This window comes from Scyliorhinus torazame, chromosome 7 (genome assembly GCF_047496885.1).
Source record: "Scyliorhinus torazame isolate Kashiwa2021f chromosome 7, sScyTor2.1, whole genome shotgun sequence".
Lineage (NCBI taxonomy): Eukaryota > Metazoa > Chordata > Chondrichthyes > Carcharhiniformes > Scyliorhinidae > Scyliorhinus > Scyliorhinus torazame.
This window is the reverse complement of record NC_092713.1, coordinates 160,044,778-160,066,480: the sequence shown is the minus strand read 5'-3', so window position 1 is coordinate 160,066,480 and position 21,703 is coordinate 160,044,778. Positions and strand designations below refer to the sequence as shown.

The following is a 21,703-nucleotide window of genomic DNA, read 5'->3' as shown; positions in this document are numbered from 1 at the left end:
CCCCGTGCTGATATTTCAAGCTAAACTACAGCTTGTCTGTCCCAAGGGTAAGGATTTAATGGGAGCCGGTAGATCCAATTGGATCCCACCTCAGCTGGTTGCAGAAGCTCCAGCCTGATTTTATGTGAAGCAGGCAATTTTATGCTGGTGTTGGGGCATCAGACACTGGGATGTAACTCCCTTGCCCCCGCCCTCAAGAGTTGTGAGCTCATCAGAGGGCTGTCAGTTAATCAGTCCCCGCAGTGCCATTGGGAGCAGGGCAGCAGCATGGACATCGCCTGGGTGCACCCTGAGACCAAGGTAGTGGGGGTGGGGATTGCCATGGGCCATCAGGCACGCCCTGGCGATATTAGGGGGGAGTGGGTTTGTCTCTGGGGAGGGTGTGTTTCTGAGGGAGCTGCCCTTGTTCTTGCTACTGGGTATGCGTGTGTGTGTGTGGGGTCCTAAATTGTCCCTGAATGAGTCACTCAGGGTTTCAATTGGCCACAGGCTGGGAGGGCTATCCACCATTGGTGGTATAATGCGAGCAGCGGGGGCAGGGCACATCGCCCTGTGGTGAATGTATTCACCATAATATAAGTTGTCTGTATAGTACATAGAACATACAGCACAGAACAGGCCCTTCGGCCCACAATGTTGTGCCGAACCTTTGTCCTAGATTAATCATAGATTATCATTGAATTTACAGTGCAGAAGGAGGCCATTTGGCCCCCTGAGTCTGCACCGGCTCTTGGAAAGACCACCCTACCCAAACTCAACACCTCCACCCAACACCAAGGTACTGTGGCCTATGGCCAGGGAATGGTAATAAGATCTCCTTCCATGTATTGTACTGGAACCCTGGTTGTCCTAAAAACCCATCAAGGTCACTAATGGCTTAGGGAAGGAAATCTGTCGCCCACAACCTTCTGGGGTGGGGGAATCACAACCCTCTGAGCGAAGAAACTTCCCCTTCTCTCGGTCCTAAATGATCTACCCCCTTATCCCGAAACTGGGCCCCCGTCTTTTAGATTCCCCAACCAGCGGAAACAATCTCTCTGTGTCCACCCTAACAAACTCCCTTCAATATTTTGTATGTTTCAATGAGATCACCTCTCATTCTTCTTTACTCAGTTTAATTGGGTTCACATCATAGGACAATCCCGTCATCGCAGGAGCAGTTTAGTGAATCTTTGCTGTACCGTCTCCAATGCAAGTGTATATCCTTACTTAGACAAAGAGACAAAAGCAGCACCCAGTACTCAGCAAAGCCCTGTACAATTGTAGCAAGACTTCCTTATTATACTCCAATCCCATTTCTAGTTTAAAAAATATTAATTCATGAGATGTCAGCGTCGCTGCCCAGGACAGCATCAATCGGCAGTTTCTAATTGCCCTCGAGAAGTTGGTGGCAAACTGCCTTCTTGAACTGCTGCAGTTCATGTGGCGTAGGTACACCCACAGTGCTGTTCGGTAGGGAGTTCCAAGATTTTGACCCAGTGACAGTGAAGGGGATTTAGAAAATAGAAGAAGAGATACTAATACTGATAAATTCTAATTAATAACATTTATATGTTTGCACCTCCGATGTAAACATATTATATACAAGTAAAACAGCTTCACAACAATTCCTTGTAATTGTGTAGCCACTTTTTCGGCAAAGTAATGGACTGCTCAGCTTCTGAAGGAACAGGGCACTCGCATTCCAATTCCTGATTTCCATATTTCACTGCACATGTGTGGTCGCCAGAAGCTGCTGACTGATTTACACTTAAATTACAGTGAGTGACTATCACAATTTCCTCTGAACTTCAGAAAGTGAGCATTACAGTGAATATGTCCGCAACAAGATCAGCCCACAGTATCCCTGGGTCTCAAGTGAGTGATATCAACCAGGCTCAGTGTGTAGCCAGCTGAGCTCTGAGTCAGAGAGCTCCGGCCCCAAGTCCCACTCCTGAAACTTCAGCACATACTTCAATGCGGTGTTGAGGGAGTGTTGCACTGCCTTGGCGCAGTCTTTCGGATGAGATGTTCTTCACTCCCAGGTGGGCGTAAATGATCCCATGGCACCAACCCACATCACAAAGATCATCATTGTTATTGCTGTTTGTGGGATCTTTCTGTGCACAGATTGGCTGCTGTGTTTGCATATAATGACATATAATGACAGCGACTACACTTCATAAATGCCTCCCGACATTGTGGACGGTGCTCCATTAATGCAATTTCTTTCCAACCCCAATAACATATTGAGATAAATTGCACTCAACACACACCATCTTGTCACTGGTGTGTGACTTCCTTCCTCATGAAAAGAGAACATGTCAACCCTAACTTTACTGCTTTCCCAAGCAGAGAACAGGTTTGTCAAAGATTTCTTCAGCAGCGTTCCATTCGTCTAAACAGTAAGGGCAGATGTCATCACCATGGGAACTATCTTTGACGAGTCACAAAAGCTGAATCAATTCACACACCATTTGAAATGAACAATTGTCGAAGAACCTTGAGGTATTATCTTCATTCCGAGATGTTACTTCAGACTCCCACACTTAAGGTCAGGAACATGTCCCAGAGCTGTTCAAATTAATTATTGGTTTAGTCTATTAGAATTCTGTACAATGGGTATTTCTTTGATGAGGAGGCATCAATATTCTTGATTACCTATGATAGGGTAGAGTGTACATGGGGTGTGGAAGCGGATTAAATGGGTGGGTAGAGTCTATGATAGGGTAGAGTGTACATGGGGTGTGGAAGCGGATTAAATGGGTGGGTAGAGTCTACGATAGGGTAGAGTGTACATGGGGTGTGGAAGCGGATTAAATGGGTGGGTAGAGTCTACGATAGGGTAGAGTGTACATGGGGTGTGGAAGCGGATTAAATGGGTGGGTAGAGTCTATGATGGGGAGAGTGAATGTGGGGTATGGAATGGGATTAAATGGGTGGGTAGAGTCTATGAGAGGGTAGAGTGTACATGGGTGTGGACGGGGATTAAATATTTGGTGGAGTCTACGATAGGGTAGAGTGTACTTGGGGTGTGGAAGGGGATTAAATGGGTGGGTAGAGTCTATGATAGGGTAGAGTGTACATGGGGCGTGGAAGGGAATTAAATGGGTGTGTGGAGTCTATGATAGGGGAGAGTAAATGTGGGGTGTGGGATAATTTAGATTACGCAACTGAATAATGTTTCCTCCTTTCATTCTTTTAACGTTCGTACATTGTAAAGAACTTACCAAGTATGGTTAAGTTTGCTAGGAATGAATGGAATGGAGATGTAACTATTGGTATATTCAATTGTGTGGTGAATGGGCACTACCTTCCAAACCCGTGACAATTACCATCTCGAAGGACGAGGGCAGCAGACACATGGGAACACCATCACATGCAAGTTATGCTCCAAGTCACTTACCATCCTGACTTGCAAATATATTGGTTGTTCCTTCACTGTCACTGGGTCAAAATCCTGGAACTCCCTCCCTTTCAGCACTGTGGGTGCACCTGCACCACAGGGGCTCCAGCAGGATCAAGAAGGCAGCTCACCACCACCTTCTCAAGAGGGATTAGTGATGGGCAATAAATGCTGGCCTAGCCACAATGCCCACATCCCGTGAAAGAATAAAACTTAATTAAGAATTTACATTGTGAGAATCTGTGCTATGCAGTTGAATGGGAGTGAATTTCTTTTAGATTGACAGAAAGGCGGTGACTAGGGAGGGGTTTTATCAGAGTTTGGAATTGGTGTGTTGTTGAGGAAGCAGTACACATGACAATGGCGGCAGCTTGGAGCTGGGCATAAGTGGCACGGGTGCGACATGTAATTTTCGACTTAGTTTTGAGGGGTTTAGACTGGCGTATTGGATCATTCAGCCTTTTACAGAATAGATTGTTGCCTGTAATTAAATATATTCCGGAGGATTCACACCGTGACTTGCCCCCCCGCTCCAGCCTACAGTCGGCCAACACATCCAACCTTGTGACGCACTGCCTACCTACACCAATTGGAAAGCAAAAAAGACTCATTAGCCAATTCGATGAAAGTTTTTTTTTCAAATAAATTTAAAGTACCCAATTCATTTTTTCCAATTAAGGAGCAATTTAGCATGGCCAATCCACCTAAACTGCACATCTTTGGGTTGTGGGGGCGAAACCCACGCAAACACGGGGAGAGTGTGCAAACTCCACACGGACAGTGACCCAGAGCCGGGATCGAACCTGGGACCTTGGCGCCGTGAGGCTGCAATGGTAACCACTGCGCCACCGTGCTGCCCTCAATTGGATGAAACTTGACGATCAGCCAAACAGCCTTCCCACCCACACCCCCAGCCCACCATTTTCAATATCTGGCAAAGATAAATGTTGAAAGGGAATGTTTTAAAATCAGTCCTGTTTTTAACACCCCGATTTTTCTCCAGGGTCGCACAGAGCAGTGATGGAGTTTGATCCTGGAAACTCCTGGCCAAGCCTGGAGAGTTGGTAATCGTATTACACACCTGATCAAACTTTCATTCTGGTGATTTTCATCCAATTTAATTGGCTGACTGATCACTCTACCAGATAATCACCTGGGTGGTGAATTTGAAAACTCTCTGTCCCACAGAGTACGAAGACTGGCACTTTGCGCATACCGGATTTGTGATGTAACAAGGATAATATGTTGAAGGCAGCATTTCCAACCTTGGAAAGGTCACCGATGATGTTATACAGAAAGCTGTACTCCCACTGTAATCACAGTGCTGCCTCTCTGAATGTGCAACAGAGCTGCCTCTGTCTCACCCACGTGTGGTCTGATCCACAGAAGAGGGGTGGGGTGGCGAAACAGAGCCTGAAGAGAGACAGTGATTATGCAGAACAATTTTGATGGAGAACCTCATGCATATTCATGCCCTTCTATTTCAATCTTGTTGATGAGCGACAGCAACTTGACTTAAACCAAGGCACTTCGCGGTCCACATGCCACTGACTGCCGGGCCTTTTGATCAGTAAGAACTTCCGAACATAAGTCGAACATATAGGAAAGTAAGAATGCTCCCCACTTGCCTGGATGAGTGCAGCTCCAACAACATTGAAGAAGCTCAACACCATCCAAGACAATGCAGCCCATTTGATTAGTACCCCATCCACAAACATTCACTCTCTCCACCACCAACACACGGCAGTGGCCGTGTGTACCATCTACAAGATGCCTGCAGGAACTCACCAAGGCTCCTTCAGCAGCACCTTTCAAACCTACAACCACTATCATCTAGAAGGACAAGCGCAGCAGATACTGAGAACACCACCACCTGTGGGTTCCCCTCCAAGTCACTCCCAATCCTGGCTTGGAAATATATCACCGTTCCTTCACTGTAGCTGGGTCAAAATTCTGGAACTCCCTCCCTAACAGCACTGTGGGTGTACATGTGCCACATGGACTGCAGTGGTTCAAAAAGGCTGCTCACCACCACCTTCTCAAGGGCAATTAGGGATGGGCAATAAATGCTGGCCTCGCCAAAAAAGGCCACATCCTGTAAATGGATTAAACAAATTATGAGGAGAGACTGTCAGATTCCTCAATACCCAACAGCTGCCATTGCATTTAACTAGCACAGGTGCGTTATTAGAGAAACCTTGACACTGAGATACAAAGGGAGATAGGTTTTAAGTGCCTTAAAAGGTGGATGAGGAGCGAGGCAGAGAGGTGCAGAAATTTGGGTGGGATTTCCAGAGCCTCGGCAACTAAAGGCACTGCAATGGTGGAGCAACTAAAATTAGAGATGTGCGAGAGACAAGAATTTTGGAAGTGCAGGAGCATTGCACCTGGCGCAGATCTGGACACGCCGGATAAATCACGGGAAAGGCCACAATCGAGATTTGCACCGGGAACAAACCAGTTTGCAATTCACACGGCCGTCGTTTCGTTCTCCCTTTTAAAAACCTGAGGCTTCTGGGGGGAAGTGAGGTAACCATTTCCATTTTCCAGCATGCAGCTCAAGGGCACCCGAGCTGCTGGCCCAGTGCTTGGAGGGTTGGGGGTGAAGTGCTTTGCGTCTATGAGGCCTCCTTCAAGCCATCTTTAAATATTATGGAGGCCCATAACAGGGGCAAGGTGCAGCCTGTCTGTCCTACTAAACACTTCCAGGACAGAGCCCTGCTGTGGCTTCAATGCTGAAATTCAATTTCACTCCCTTTGACTATTAACAGCCTCTAAGTTCACAGCTGAACTCTACTGATAATATAGAATTAGCCTTGTTAGTTGCGATAGCACTTCGCAGCTGCTGGCTGTGTCTGCTGCTTGCTCCTGCTGGTGGCTGCAGTTGCCTGGAGGCTGCTGTTGCTATTTCCTTCATTTTCTGTAGCTGGAAAGAAGGACAATTTTTTCTAAAATACCTGGGTCCTGGAACACTGGGCTCAGGGGGTACGTACGAGTTCAGGAGGCAATTCAATTTGAAGCAAGAAGATGCTCGTTTCAAATGGGCCACCTGATGACGCCGTTGAAGAAATGTTTTTGCAGATTGCTGATGCTTTTGATGGTGGTGTGGTGAGTGCTGCACGTAACTGGCACGTCACCGCGGGTTAAACACGATGCAAGTCAAGATGTTCAACTGCACCTTGAGTGCCAGTAAAATATGTGAATGTCAGGATTTGGTTCCGGTGAGATAGGCTATGGGGGAGGGGCTGTGCAGTGCGGCTCCTGGATGGAGAATGGCACTGATATGTGGAACGAGTAACACATTGTCATAGAAATGATCTGTCCATCAAAGTTCTGCACATGATAACACATTCTCAGGCTTCTCATCCGTTTCTGTTGAGGAACCTGTGAGGGGTGGTGCCGTGTGGTTTTTTTTGTGACAATGAGCTGGTCTTGCTTTGTATTGGCACCAATATGGAACGGTGACGTTTCATTGGTGATTACTGGTTAGTGTGATATGCAGATTGTTACATCGTTGATTTTCAAATCTTTGTTACTGTTGACCATTTAATAAACAAAATATTCTCAACTCTCAAGTGCCTCCTCCAGGGTACACGGGCCGTGTCTCAGAGGATGAGCAGTGCAGAGAATTTCAAGGAAACTTTGAAGCCTGAAGTGTGCCTGACCTCCAGGAGCGTCAGCACCATCGAGGCAGCTGCCAACAATCAAACACTAAAGAGCAGGGCTTCAGCACTGTGGATCCTCTCATGACCAACGGGTGATTGTGTGGATCAGGGGAGGGCACCCGAGCACGGTCTCTCTGATGTTCCTGGCAAAGGTCTGGGGTTTAGGGGCTCCTGATGTGGCCGGGGGTGAGTGTGCAGAGCAAGGTTTTCCAGCACAATGGCCCGCTGAATGGCACTCTGAGAGAAGGCAGGACATATTGTAAGGGCTGGGGGGGGGGAGGGGGGGGGGGCCTTGTCGATTGGAGGGTCCCGGGATGGAAGCCCTAACTGATTGTTGATCTCGGTCCTTCTCCAATTCCTTACAGAGACCAGAATGGCTGGTGTTGCTGATCCTGCACAGGATGCCTTCACTGTGCTGGTGCCAGCCCAGGTGGCACGATGCCAGAGAAGGTATCAGCAATGACAACGTGGCACCCCATGGCCTCTGTAAACAATGAAAACCCGGCCGCCCATCAGGCTGAGGAGGAACCCAGGCAGGAGGCCAGCGACAGCCCAAAGTGTACAGGAGTCGTTGGTCTTCCAATGAGATGCCACAGAAGACTCTGTCTTGGGAATGAGACAGTGCGCCATTTCTGCCACCTCCTCCTGGACCTGGGACCCCGTGGAGGAGGAGTACAACTGATCCTGGTGGCCGAGAAGGTCACTGCGGCCCTGAACATTCTTGCCACTTGTTCATTCCAGGGATCTAGCAGGGACCTGTGTGGCATTTCTCAATCTACGGCCACTGGTGCATCCGGGAGGTCACGGATACGCTGTAGACCTGGGAATCGGACTGTATCACCTTCAACCTGGACCAGGTCCACCAAGATACCCGGGCTGCAGGATTTTCTGCCATCACCAGGACTCCAGGGGGAATAGATGGCATGCATGTCGCCCTGTGTGCATCAGGCCATCAGGGAGTGCCCTCTATTAACACTCCCTGAATGTTGTGATTGAGTGCAACCACTGCCTCGTATCATGCATGTGTGTGCACGTTACCCAGGGAGTGTGCACAACAGCTTCACCTTGGGGCACCTGGAGATCCCCGGTGTCTTTGAAGACCACCACTGGATGGCGAGTTGGCTCTTGGGGTATAAGGGCTACTCACTGAGTTCCTGGCTGATGATGCCAGTGCGGAAGCCTGAGCCCGAGGCGGAGACCCAATATAACGAGACCCATGTTGCCACCCGGGCTGTCATTGAGCGGTGTATTGGATTGTTCAAAATGTGGTTCCAATGTCTGGACCGCTCTCGTGGTCCACTGCAGCACAACTCCCAAAGGGTCTCCTGCTTTGTGGTGGTCTGCTGTGCCCGCCATAACCAGGCACAGCAGCGGGGGTGACATGCTGGAATAGGAGGAGGACATGCGGCGTCATCCGATGAGGAGCCAGACCAGGAGAGGCTGGAGGACAAGCACAGGGAGGAGCTGGAGGAGGGGCCAGAGGATGGAGAACAGGTGGCGGCAAGGGACGGAGGACCAGGCAGGCCCTCATCCTTACAGATTCTCATAGCCTCGTCCACTGTTCATCAGCCCAATCCTCCCTGCCATTTCCCCCCTTCCCCTCAATTCCCTCCTCCACCCTCATCACCCCCACCCCCGGGTACCCTGTTCCAACCTCCAAGATTCTGTGTAACATCACCCCAGGGTAATGGGCCTGTGTCGGCACTATCAGCAGGTCATTATAGAAGGCAGGAGAGTGATGATAACTCACCATGAGGAAAGCTCTGGTGCTCCTCAGTTTCTGCCAAAGTCTAACTCCTGTCTTTCTGATGACAGTGCGCTCACACCCACCCTCTGAACAGGGTCTGCATCAGGGACGTTTGATCTTGGACCACTGTACCCGGGGGGGGTGCAAGCTTGCCTGCTGTGAAGATTAACAAGACAGGCTTCACATGTATCAGGTGTTATGTGTTTCAATCGTGAACATTTGACATATCCATTCACCTTAGCTACAGATAGAGACCCCCACCCCCGTGCCTTAAATGCCCACTCAGTGCTCCCAATCTTCTTGATCTTTCATGGTCTACTGCTATGTCTAGGTATGTCCCCAGGATGCACATCAGAAGTAGAGGCAGCCTGCTGCTTTTTGCGCCCTGTGACCTTTGAAGCCCTTGGCAGACGTCCTCTGAAGGGCCTGAAGCCGGAGGGCCCGGCTAACTTAACGGTGTCACAGGCTTCACCATGCCACCTTGTTCTGCCCACTGCTCTTGAGATGTGCCAGTGTCAGGAGTGGGGGATTCGGGATAACGGGATTGGCCCCCGACACTTCCTCCTCCCTGACGGTGCCCGCAGGGCCCTGAGGGTCTCCATGGGACAGAGGGGCAGCTGCAGTGAGCTCCAGACGCCTCTGGATTATCTGGCTTTGCCAGTCCTGCACATTCTCATTGGCTGAACCATGGTGTTGACGTCCTCTGCGATGTTCCTCAGCGACTGAGACATGCTCTAGAGTGTCCCGGCAATGTCCTGCTGTGTCTCGGACATGTCCCTCAGCGACTCGGACATGATGTTGAGGCGCTCAGCCATGGTCGTCAGATTGAGCCACGCCTTGGACACTACCACTCAAGACACAGACGTCATGCTCCAGGTTTTCCACTGAGGTTGCCACCCCAGCATTGCTGGCCTCAGTGCCACACATTGTCAGCAACATCTCTTGTGACCAAATTCTTTGGGACTCCTTCCATCGGGAATGCACTCGCTGGAATGTCGCTGACATTCTCTCTTGAATGTCACAGCTCCTGCCTGTCATCTGCACCAGCTCTGGGTGAACCTTGTCCAGAGGCTTGGCATCTGACTGGGGCCCAGTTGTCTCCCTTGGATTTTCGTATCTCCACCTGATGTGCATCAGTGTCTGTGTGGTGTTCACCAGAATGTGCCCCAGAAGCCTGTCCACTAATGTTGCCCAGGTGTGTGTCTCTGCGCTGGTGATAGCTGTGACGCTTCGATAGGCGGGCGGGGGGGGGGGGGGGGGGGGGGGTAGGCTCCAGAAGGCCCGGCCTCATCAGATAGAGATCTTGCGAGAGACTGGAAATGTGGTCATTGAGAGGGACGAATCATTTTGTCTGACCTGAACAACTCACTTGAGACAAGTCATCTGGATGAAATGGAAGTGGACCCTAACGTCTGTGGCGCAGGCCGACCTCGATGTTGGTGACTGCTCTCTCCCAGTCAACCTCACGCTCTCCAGGGCCCGTTCCTCAAAGGGGGCCAGGACGGGATTCCGTCTTGGCCCTTTCCTGCGAATTATGGGCTATCTTTTCCTGCGGGGAGAAAGAGAGGGCATTGTGAGCCACACACTTGATGGATCGGGGGGTTCTATCTATAACAAATGGCATGTGTGGGCACCGCACCTGGACATGAAGGGATCATGCTGGTGGTGCCAGGGGATTCTGAGGAACAAGCGCGAAAATCAGATATGGGGAGGGTGTAACGTGTCAGTCTGATCTGTTGGGATGGGGAGGTTTAGGGACAGCAGGCGGAACTGATACCAGCAGAGAGGTGGTAATGTATTGTTGCAGTTCAATGGAGGTTGTTGGTCTTCTTCTAACATTGCATGCCAATCCTCCTGGTCATGCTGCCCGCACTGACAATGTTGCCCGCACTGACAATGCTGCCACTGCCTCCCAAGCGGCATTGCTGAGCCTGCTGCTGGTCCTCCGGCCCCCTCGGGGGAACAGGATGTCCCGCCTTTCATCCCCAGCATGGAGAAGGCTGGCCAGGTCGGCATCGCCAAAGCGGGGAGCAGGTCTGCGCACTGCCATGCTTGTGTTGACTGGGAGTGAGTGATGAGGGAGTGTTTAAAAGCAGCTCCTCCTTGTTAGGGCAAGAAGCTGCGGCATGATCCAGGTGAATCAGACGGCGAGGGGGCAAGTAATGGTGGGAAGCTCCTGGGGGCTCATTTTCGGCACTAAGTGCTGTTGAATAAGAACATAAGAACTAGGAGCAGGAGTAGGCCATCTGGCCCCTCGAGCCTGCTCCGCCATTCAATGAGATCATGGCTGATCTTTTGTGGACTCAGCTCCACTTTCCGGCCCAAACACCATAACCTTTAATCCCTTTATTCTTCAAAAAACTACCTATCATTATCTTAAAAACATTCAATGAAGGAGCCTCTACAGCTTCACTGGGCAAGGAATTCCACAGATTCACAACCTTTTGGGTGAAGAAGTTCCTCCTAAACTCAGTCCTAAATCTACTTCCCCTTATTTTGAGGCTATGCCCCCGAGTTCTGCTTTCACTCGCCAGTGGAAACAACCTCCCCGCATCTATCCAATCTATTCCCTTCATAATTTTATATGATTCTATAAGATCCCCCCTCATCCTTCTAAATTCCAACGAGTGTAGTCCCAGTCTACTCAACCTCTCCTCGTAATCCAACCCTTTCAGCTCCGGGATTAACCTAGTGAATCTCCTCTGCACACCCTCCAGTGCCAGTACGTCCTTTCTCAAGTAAGGAGACCAAAACTGAACACAATACTCCAGGAGTGGCCTCACTAACACCTTATACAATTGCAGCATAAGCTCCCTAGTCTTAAACTCCATCCCTCTAGCAATGAAGGGCAAAATTCCATTTGTCTTCTTAATCACCTATTGCACCTGTAAACCAACTTTTTGTGACTCATGCACTAGCACACCCAGGTCTCTCTGCACAGCGGCATGTTTTAATATTTTATAATTTAAATAATAATCCCTTTTGCTGTTATTCCTACCAAAATGGATAACCTCACATTTGTCAACATTGTATTCCATCTGCCATACCCTAGCCCATTCACTTAGTCTATCCAAACCCTCTGCAGACTTCCAGTATCCTCTGCACTTTTTGCTTTACCACTCATCTTAGTGTCGTCTGCAAACTTGGACGCATTGCCCTTGGTCCCCAACTCCAAATCATCTATGTAAATTGTGAACAATTGTGGGCCCAACACTGATCCCTGAGGGACACCACTAGCTACTGATTGCCAACCAGAGAAACACCCATTAATCCCCACTCTTTGCTTTCTATTAATTAACCAATCCTCTATCCATGCTACTACTTTCCCCTTAATGCCATGCATCTTTATCTTATGCAGCAACCTTTTGTGTGGCACCTTGTCAAAGGCTTTCCGGAAATCCAGATATACCACATCCATTGGCTCCCCGTTATCTACCGCACTGGTAATGTCCTCAAAAAATTCCACTAAATTAGTAAGGCATGACCTGCCCTTTATGAACCCATGCTGCGTCTGCCCAATGGGACAATTTCCATCCAGATGCCTCGCTATTTCTTCCTTGATGATAGATTCCAGCATCTTCCCTACTACCGAAGTTAAGCTCACTGGCCTATAATTACCCGCTTTCTGCCTACCTCCTTTTTTAAACAGTGGTCTCACGTTTGCTAATTTCCAATCCGCCGGGACCACCCCAGTGTCTAGTGAATTTTGGTAAATTATCACTAGTGCATTTGCAATTTCCCTAGCCATCTCTTTTAGCACTCTGGGATGCATTCCATCAGGGCCAAGAGACTTGTCTACCTTTAGCCCCATTAGCTTGCCCATCACTACCTCCTTCGTGATAACAATCCTCTCTCAAAGTCCTCACCTGTCATAGCCTCATTTCCATCATTTCCATCAGTCACTGGCATGTTATTTGTGTCTTCCACTGTGAAGACCGACCCAAAAAACCGGTTTAGTTCCTCAGCCATTTCCTCATCTCCCATTATTAAATCTCCCTTCTCATCCTCTAAAGGACCAATATTTACCTTAGCCACTCTTTTTTGTTTTATATATTTTTAGAAACTTTTATTATCTGTTTTTATATTCTGAGCATGTTTACTCTCGTAATCTATCTTACTCTTCTTTATAGCTTTTTTAGTAGCTTTATGTTGCCCCCTAAAGATTTCCCAGTCCTCTAGTCTCTCACTAATCTTTGCTACTTTGTATGCTTTTTCCTTCAATTTGATACTCTCACTTATTTCCTTAGATATCCACGGTCGATTTTCCCTCTTTCTACCGTCCTTCCTTTTTGTTGGTCTAAACCTTTGCTGAGCACTGTGAAAAATCGCTTGGAAGGTTCTCCACTGTTCCTCAACTGTTTCACCATAAAGTCTTTGCTCCAAGTCTACCTTAGCTAGTTCTTCTCTCATCCCATTGTAATCTCCTTTGTTTAAGCACAAAACACTAGTGTTTGATTTTACCTTCTCACCCTCCATCTGTATTTTAAATTCCACCATATTGTGATCGCTCCTTCCGAGAGGATCCCTAACTATGAGATCCTGAATCAATCCTGTCTCATTGCACAGGACCAGATCTAGGACCGCTTGTTCCCTCGTAGGTTCCATTACATACTGTTCTAGAAAACTATCGCGGATACATTCTATAAACTCCTCCTCAAGGCTGCCTTGACCGACCTGGTTAAACCAATCGACATGTAGATTAAAATCCCCCATGATAACTGCTATGCCATTTCTACATGCATCAGTTATTTCTTTGTTTATTGCCTGCCCCACCATAATGTTACTATTTGGTGGCCGACAGACTACTCCAATCAGTGAATTTTTCGCCTTACTATTCCTGATTTCCACCCAAATGGATTCAACCTTATCCTCCATAGCACAGATGTCATCCCTTACTATTGCCCGGATGTCATCTTTAAATAACAGAGCTACACCACCTCCCTTACCATCCACTCTGTCCTTCCGAATAGTTTGATACCCTCGGATATTTAACTCCCAGTCGTGACCATCCTTTAACCATGTTTCAGTAATGGCCACTAAATCCTAGTCATTCACGATGATTTGCGCCATCAACTCATTTACCTTATTCCGAATACTACGAGCATTCAGGTAAAGTACACTTATGTTGGCTTTTTTTACCTCTGTTCTGAATCTTAACACCTCGATCAGTAACCTCTGCTAAGTTATATTTCCCCTTAACTTTTCTCCTAATTTTCCTTGTCGTTGAACCCATATCTTCATGTAACAACCTGCCGCGTCGCTTACCATTAATGTTTTTACTTCCCGTTTTATTCCTTTTAGTATTCCTGGTCCTATTCACTGAGCTCCCCTCAGTCACTGTACCTTGTACTGTCACCCTTTTTGATTTTTGACTATGGCTTCTCTGCCTTACACTTTCCCCCTTACTGCCTTTTGTTTCTGTCCCTGTTTTACTGCCTTCCAACTTCCTGCATTGGTTCCCATCCCCCTGCCACATCAGTTTAAACGCTCCCCAACAGCTCTAGCAAACACCCCCCCCCCCCCCCCCCCCAAGGACATCGTTTCCAGTCCTGCCCAGGTGCAGACCGTCCGGTTTGTACTGGTCCCAGAACCGGTTCCAATGCCCCAGGAATTTGAATACCTCCCTCTTGCACCATCTCTCGAGCCACGCATTCATCCTATCTATCCTGACATTCCTACTCTGACTAGCTCGTGGCACTGGTAGCAATCCTGAGATTACTACCATTGAGGTCCTACTTTTTAGTTTAACTCCTAATTCCCTGAATTCAGCTTGTAGGACCTCGTCCCGTTTTTTATACCTCTATCGTTGATGCCTATGTGCACCACGACAGCTGGCTGTGCACCACGACAGCTGGCTGTTCACCCCCCCCCCCAGAATGTCCTGCAGCCGCTCCGAGACATCCTTGACCCTTGCACCAGGGAGGCAACATACCATCCTGGAGTCTCGATTGCGAACGCAGAACCGCCTGTCTATTCCCCTTACGATTGAGTCCCCTATCACTATAGCCCTGCCATTCTTGTTCCTGCCCAGCAGAGCCAGCCACGGTGCCATGAACCTGGCTGCTGCTGCCTTCCCCTGGTGAGCCTTCTCCCTCAACAGTATCCAAAGCGGTATATCTGTTTTGCAGGGAGATGGCCGCAGGGGACACCTGCACCGCCTTCCTACTCTTGCTCTGTCTTTTGGTCACCCATTTTCTATCTCCCTCAGTACCTTTCACCTGCGGTGTCACCAACTCGCTAAACGTGCTATCCACGACGTCCTCAGCATCGCGGACGCTCCAAAGTGAGTCCATCCGCAGCTCCAGAGCCGTCAAGCGGTCTAACAGGAGCTGCAACTGGACACACTTCTTGCACGTGAAGGAGCCAGGGACAGTGGACGTGTCCCTGAGCTCCCACATCGCACACGAGGAGCATGACACGGGTCTGAGATCTCCTGCCATGTCTTAAACCTTCGGTTAACTTCAACAACTACAATTTCCAAAAGAAAAGAAAAAATAAATAAATATACCAATGAAAAGAAAAAGAAAACAGAAAAACTACTTACCAGTCACTTACCAGTGATAAAAAGCACTTCCTCCCCACCCAGCTTCAAATTCCCACCTAGATTCAAATTCCCAAACTCACTCTTTGCTGTCTCACTCTGGCTGTGTCTTCTCTGGCTCACTGGGAGAACTCATTGGGAGTGAGTTACAAGTTGCTCTTTTTAAATTGGCCTGAGTTGACTCCCCTCCCCCACCTGCTTTTAGATCAAGGTAGATTGAAAGTGACTGATACTTAACTGCCAACCAGTTATGTGAGTTGGTGGGGCAGCCCTTGTTAACTTACACTGCACAATTCTAGATCAATTTAAATTAATTTAAACTCCTGAAATTTAAAAGGAGCTGCCTTACTGATTTGATTTGATTCAATTCCCACCTAGATTCAAATTCCCAAACTCACTCTTTGCTGTCTCACTCTGGCTGTGTCTTCTCTGGCTCACTGGGAGAACTCACTGGGAATACGGGCCGTGACATCGCCAACACGGCCGTCGAGAAACACCCCGCCAAATGTTTCGCTGAATCGCACCCCAGATATCTAGAAAGGTTGTGGTACTGGAGAAAGCCACAGAGATAGGGAGGGATGAGGCTATGGAGGGATTTGAAAACTAGGATGAGAATTTTAAAATTGAGGCATTGCTTGACGAGAAGTCAATGCAGGTGAGTGAGGATCCTATGAGCCCCATACACCATCTTGCTCAAACACTGGAGGTAATGTCCTGAGGACTCTCCAATCGCCCATCACTCTGATAACTGAGGTCAAGCCGGCTCATAGAAAGCGCTATAATAACTAAACCATGACCATTGTGGTTAAGGAGCAAACAAGACACTTGATGAGACAAAAGCTAAAAGGCAACTCTGACCAAAAGCACCAGAGAGAGAATGAAGCCGAAAGATACCTTTAAAATTTATAGATATTGGTACACAGAGCTTGAGTGCAAAATGAAAAACTTCTACAACATGTCTAACTTTCAGCAATATTCATCAGGGCAAACACAAAAATACCAAATTTCAAACAATCACAACAATTTATACTACAAAAGAAAGAGATGCTACACAGGTCATATATCCCAACCATTGGCTGATCAAATCAAAGAGTACGTTCCTTTGACTGTTTGCAACAGCGTAGCGAAGACCTTGCTCAACCAGCTCACACTTGCAAAACTCCCCAACAAATGTCTGCTGTTAAATGTGATTCCGCAATTGGGCAGCACTTGCTGAATAATGTTGAATGCACTGATAGTGACACCAACAACCTATTTAAGATAATCTTTTGAGCTCATAATGTGGGTCATTTACACTCGCTCAAAGCGACATACATTCATACACAGGGACCTGTTCTCTGCAAACAAAAGTAGTATCCAAGCCTTGCACTTTTTATGAATTATCCAAGAGTTTGGGGAGTTCATAGTGCCCCATTGCTTTCTCCATGTCAATGCCTCAGCCAATCAGAGTTGACTTGCCAACCAATAATCACATTTTTCTCTTGCAAAATTCCAGTCAGCCTCTGATAATTGGGAATAACTAACCTCTAACTGATCTTAACTGTCCTTAACCTATCTTAACTAGCTTTTAACTGGTCTTAACTAACCACTAATCTATCTTCACAAGTTACATATTATTTTTGGTGGGTAGATGTTTTATTCCTGTACAATGGTTCAGAGCTTGGATGGTGCCAGCAAACTGGAATGCCAGCCAGTGGTGTGACATTGCACCTGGCTTCATTCTTGCCCCCATACTGGGCTGAAAATTCAGCCCCTGAGCACAAAATCCAGGTTGATGTAGGACTGAGGTAATGCTGCACCGTTGTCTTCCAGATGCTTCAGTGTGATTTGGACAAATGCATGGCAGATGCGGTATAATGGGATAAATGTGAGGATATCCACTTTGGTAGCTGTGATGATGATATGCATACACAATCATGTAAATGGTAATAGATATGACCTCCAATCACCAGGTTGCAGTAAAGAACAACCACGTGACACTGCTACCTCGGGGAGTCTGGAGATCATCGTCGTAGTCGATAGTCACATTTGTAGTAGCTCTTACATAATTCATGATAGTAACTAGTAGTTAGTAGATTTTGATAGTTTTCTTACTGTTATCTGACCCAATTATTGTTTAACAATAAACATTTAACTAGTCACGAACTAGACATTCTCTAGTGCACTAATTCCATCTGGCCAAGCACCAGAATGTAACAGTAGCAATAACAGGAAGGCAGATTATTATCTGAATGGCTATAAATTGAGAGAGGGGAATGTGCAACAAGACCTGGGTGTGCTCGTGTATCAGTAGCTGCAAGTAAGCATTCAGGTGCAGCAAGCGGTAAGAAGACAAATGGTTTGGTGGCCTTCATAGCGAGAGGATTTGAGTATAGGAGGAGGGATGTCTTACTGCAATTATACAGGGCTTTGGTGAGGCCATACCTGGAATATTGTTTGCAGTTTTGGTCTCCTTATCTGAGGAAGGATATTCTTGCCACAGTGGGGTTTGGACAGGCTGAGTGAGTGGACAAATGCATGGCAGATGCAGTATAATGTGGATAAATGTGAGGATATCCACTTTGGTAGCAAAAACAGGAAGGCAGATTATTATCTGAATGGCTATAAATTGAGAGAGGTGCAGGTTAGGATTGTATTCGCTGTAGTTCCGAAGAATGAGGGGGGATCAAATAGGAACCTATAAAATTCTAACAGCACTACACAGGGTAAATGCAGGAAGGATGTTCCTGATGGCAGTGGAGTCCAGAACCAGGGGTCACAGTTTGAGGACACGGGGCAGACCATTTAGGACTGAGAGGAGGTGAAATTTCTTCAGCCAGAGTGGTCGGCTGTGGAATTCGATACCACAGAAAACAGTTGAGGACAAACATTGTATGTTTTCAAGAAGCAGTTAGAATCCATAGAATCCCTACACTGCATAAAGAGACCATTTGGCCCATCCAGTCTGCACCAACCCTCTGAAAGAACACTCTACCCAGGCCCACTTCCCCCGTCCTGTAAACCCACCCAATCTACACACCTTTGGACAATATGGGGAAATTTAGCATGGCTAATCCACCTAACCTACGTGTGTGGGAAGAAACTGGGGTACCCGGAGGAAGCCCACACAGACATGGGAGAATGTGCAAACTCCACACAGACAGTAATTCAAGGTGAGAATTGCACCCGGATTCTTGGTGCTGTGTCACCATTGTGTCACCGTGCCACCATGCCGAATACAGCACATTGGGGCTAAATGGATCAAAGGATATGGGGGATAATGGGAACAGTTTACTGAGTTGGATGATCAGCCATGAACACAATGAATGGTGGAGCAGGCTTGAAGAGCCAAATGGCCTCCCCCTGTTCCTATTTTCCATACTTCTGTGTTTAAGTGATGCCTTGTCTGCTCTCCTATGAATGCCCAGGAGAGGGCAGCAAGTGGCGTAGTGGTTAGCACTGCTGCCTACGACGCCGAGGACCCGGGTTCGAATCCCGGCCCTGCGTCACTGTCCGTGTGGAGTTTGCACATTCTCCCGGTGTCTGCGTGGGTTTCATTTCCACAACCAAAAGATGTGCAGGGTAGGTGGATTGGCCACACTAAATTGCTCCTCAATTCGGGAAAAAAAAATTGGGTACTCTAAAAAAAATGTTTCAAAATTAAAAATTAATGCTCAGGAGTAAGGTGCGATAGACGGTGGATTTGGTTGGAACTGTGTGGGAGAATGGACTAGCAGGCAACGGTGAGAGTTGGAATGAAAGGGAAGGTCAGGATGGCACTTGAGGAGTGCCCAGCAAAGTGTTCACTCAATCTGCCTGCTCCAGGGGATAGGAGCTGTACAAGGGGCAGGAATGCAGAAGATGAGAGATTAGACTCAATTTGCTGCCTCACATGACCGAACTGCAAGAGGCCCTGGATAAATGAGAACCAGAAAGCAATCGAGCCTCACATCCCTCGTGTTCGAACTGTTGCAATCTGTTAACCGTTGGACAATGAGAAGAATTAAGACTTAATGCTACACACAAAAGGCAGCAATTAGAGAAAATTCATGGCTTGGAAAATATTACATACTGAGGAAAGAGTAAAACATAATTTGTATGGAACAATCGTCTTGTCAAGAGTCCTCATTATGTCACCAAATGCCTTCCCGCCGTCTTGTTCTGTTACAGAGAACAGCTGTCTTTGCGAGGGTGCCAATTTAGGCCCAAGCTCCAACATTCAGTTCTGAATGCTGCTTAGAAGTAACTAAATTGCAGTGCCCAAGGCATTCCAGCATTCCTCACTGGACATTGAAGAGTGTGCTCAGTGAGGAATCAGCTAAGATGTGAATGTTGCGTGTGGGATCTGATGAGGAGAGGGATGCCTTTCCACTTTGCCTTGAACTTATGGTGCCCTTTGGCCTTCTCCTGCGAAGATTATTAGCTAGATTATGGTTTACTTTCCAAGGAATTACATAGAATTTTACAGCTCAGAAACAGGCCATTCGACCCAACTGGTCTGTGCTGGGTTCATGTTCCACAAGAGCTTCCATTAACCTACTTCATCTTACCTATCAACGTCGCCTTCTATTTCTCCCTCCCTCATGCATTTACCTGGGCTTTCCTTCAATACATTTATTTTGTGCACCTCAACCACCTGCGGGAGTAAGATCCACATTCTCACCACTCTGGGTAAAGAGGTTCCTCCAGAATTCCTCATTGGATTTATTAGTGACTGTCTCATATTTATCCACAGAATCCCTACAGTGCAGAAGGAGGTCATTCGGTCCATCCAGTCTGCACCAACCTGCTGAAGGAGTACCCCATCCAGAGCCACTCCCAACCCCACTTCCACAACCCCACACAACCTGTACATCTTTGGACACGAAGGGGCAATTTAGCATAGCCAATCCACCTAACCTGCACATCTTTGAACTGTGGAAGGAAACTAGGGCAACTGGAAGAAACCCATGCAGACATGGGGAGAACGTGCAAACTCCACACAGACAGTCAAACAAAGTGAACCTCCAGTTATGAAGAGGAAAGAAATTACTCCCTTGACTCTCCCACCCCCACATCTTTAGGGAGAGAGAGATGCGTCGATAGCCTACCGTGGGGAAACTTATCAAATGCTTTACTGAAATCCATATACATCACATCAACTGCTTTACCCTCGTCCACCTGTTTGGTCACCTTCTCAAAGAACTCAATAAGATTTGTGAGGCACGACCTACCCTTCACAAAACCGTGTTGACTATCCCTGATCAAATTATTCCTTTCTAGATGATTATAAATCCTATCTCTTATAATCCTTTCCAAGACTTTGTCCACAACAGAGGTAAAGCTCACTGGTCTATAGTTACCGGGGTTGTCTCTACCCCCCTTCTTGAACAAGGGGACAACATTTGCTATCCTCCAGTCTTCTGGCACTATTCCTGTAGACAATGACGACATAAAGATCAAAGCCAAAGACTCTGCAATCTCCTCCCTAGCTTCCCAGAGAATCCTAGGATAAATCCCATCCGGCCCAGGGGACTTATCTATTTTCACACTTTCCAGAATTGCTAACACCTCCTCCTTATGAACCTCAATCCCGTCTAGTCTTGTAGCCTGTATCTCAGTATTCTCCTCGATAACATTGTCTTTTTCCTGTGTGAATACTGACGACAATATTCATTTAGCGCCTCTCCTATCTCCTCGGACTCCATGCACAGCTTCCCACTACTCCTTGACTGGCCCTACTCTTACCCTCGTCATTCTTTTATTCCTGACATACCTATAGAAAGCTTTCGGGGTTTCCTTGATCCTACCTGCCAAGGACTTCTCATGACCCCTCCTGGCTCTTCTTAGCTCTCTCTTTAGGTCCTTCCTGGTTAATTTGTAACTCTCAAGCACCCTAACTGAACCTTCACGTCTCATCTTTACATAAGCCTCCTCCTTCCTCTTGACAAGTGATTCAACTACTTTAGTAAACCACGGTTCCCTCGCTCGACCACTTCCTCCCTGCCTGACAGGTACATACTTATCAAGGACACGCAGTAGCTGTTCCTTGAACAAGCTCCACATTTCAATTGTGCCCATCCCCTGCAGTTTCCTTCCCCATCCTATGCATCCTAATTTTTGCCTAATCGCATCATAATTGCCTTTCCCCCAGCTATAACTCTTGCCCTGCGGTATATACCTATCCCTTTCCATCACTAAAGTAAACTTAATCGAATTGTGGTCACTATCACCAAAGTGTTCACCGACCTCCAAATCCAACACCTGGCCTGGTTCATTACCCAATACCAAATCCAATGTGGCCTCTTGTTGGCCTATCTACATACTGCGTTCGGAGACCCTCCTGCACACATTGGACAAAAACTGACCCATCTAAAGTACTCGAACTATAGCGTTTCCAGTCAATA

At 47.5% G+C, this 21,703-nt stretch overlaps 1 protein-coding gene across 8 annotated transcripts in view; it reads right to left on the bottom strand.

Annotated features, from left to right (window-relative positions):
- The window catches only part of LOC140426646 (retinoic acid receptor RXR-gamma-A-like), a 547,996-nt gene that overhangs the window by 378,018 nt on the left and 148,275 nt on the right, over window positions 1–21,703 (bottom strand). Inside the window, exon 1 of one of the 8 annotated variants that reach the window (XM_072511719.1) lies at window positions 10,167–10,184. The exons of the other annotated variants lie outside the window; for them this stretch is intronic. The gene's annotated coding sequence lies outside the window, so the exon portion shown is untranslated. Of the gene's footprint in view, window positions 1–10,166; window positions 10,185–21,703 lie in introns of those variants that run through there. 8 annotated transcript variants of the gene reach the window in all.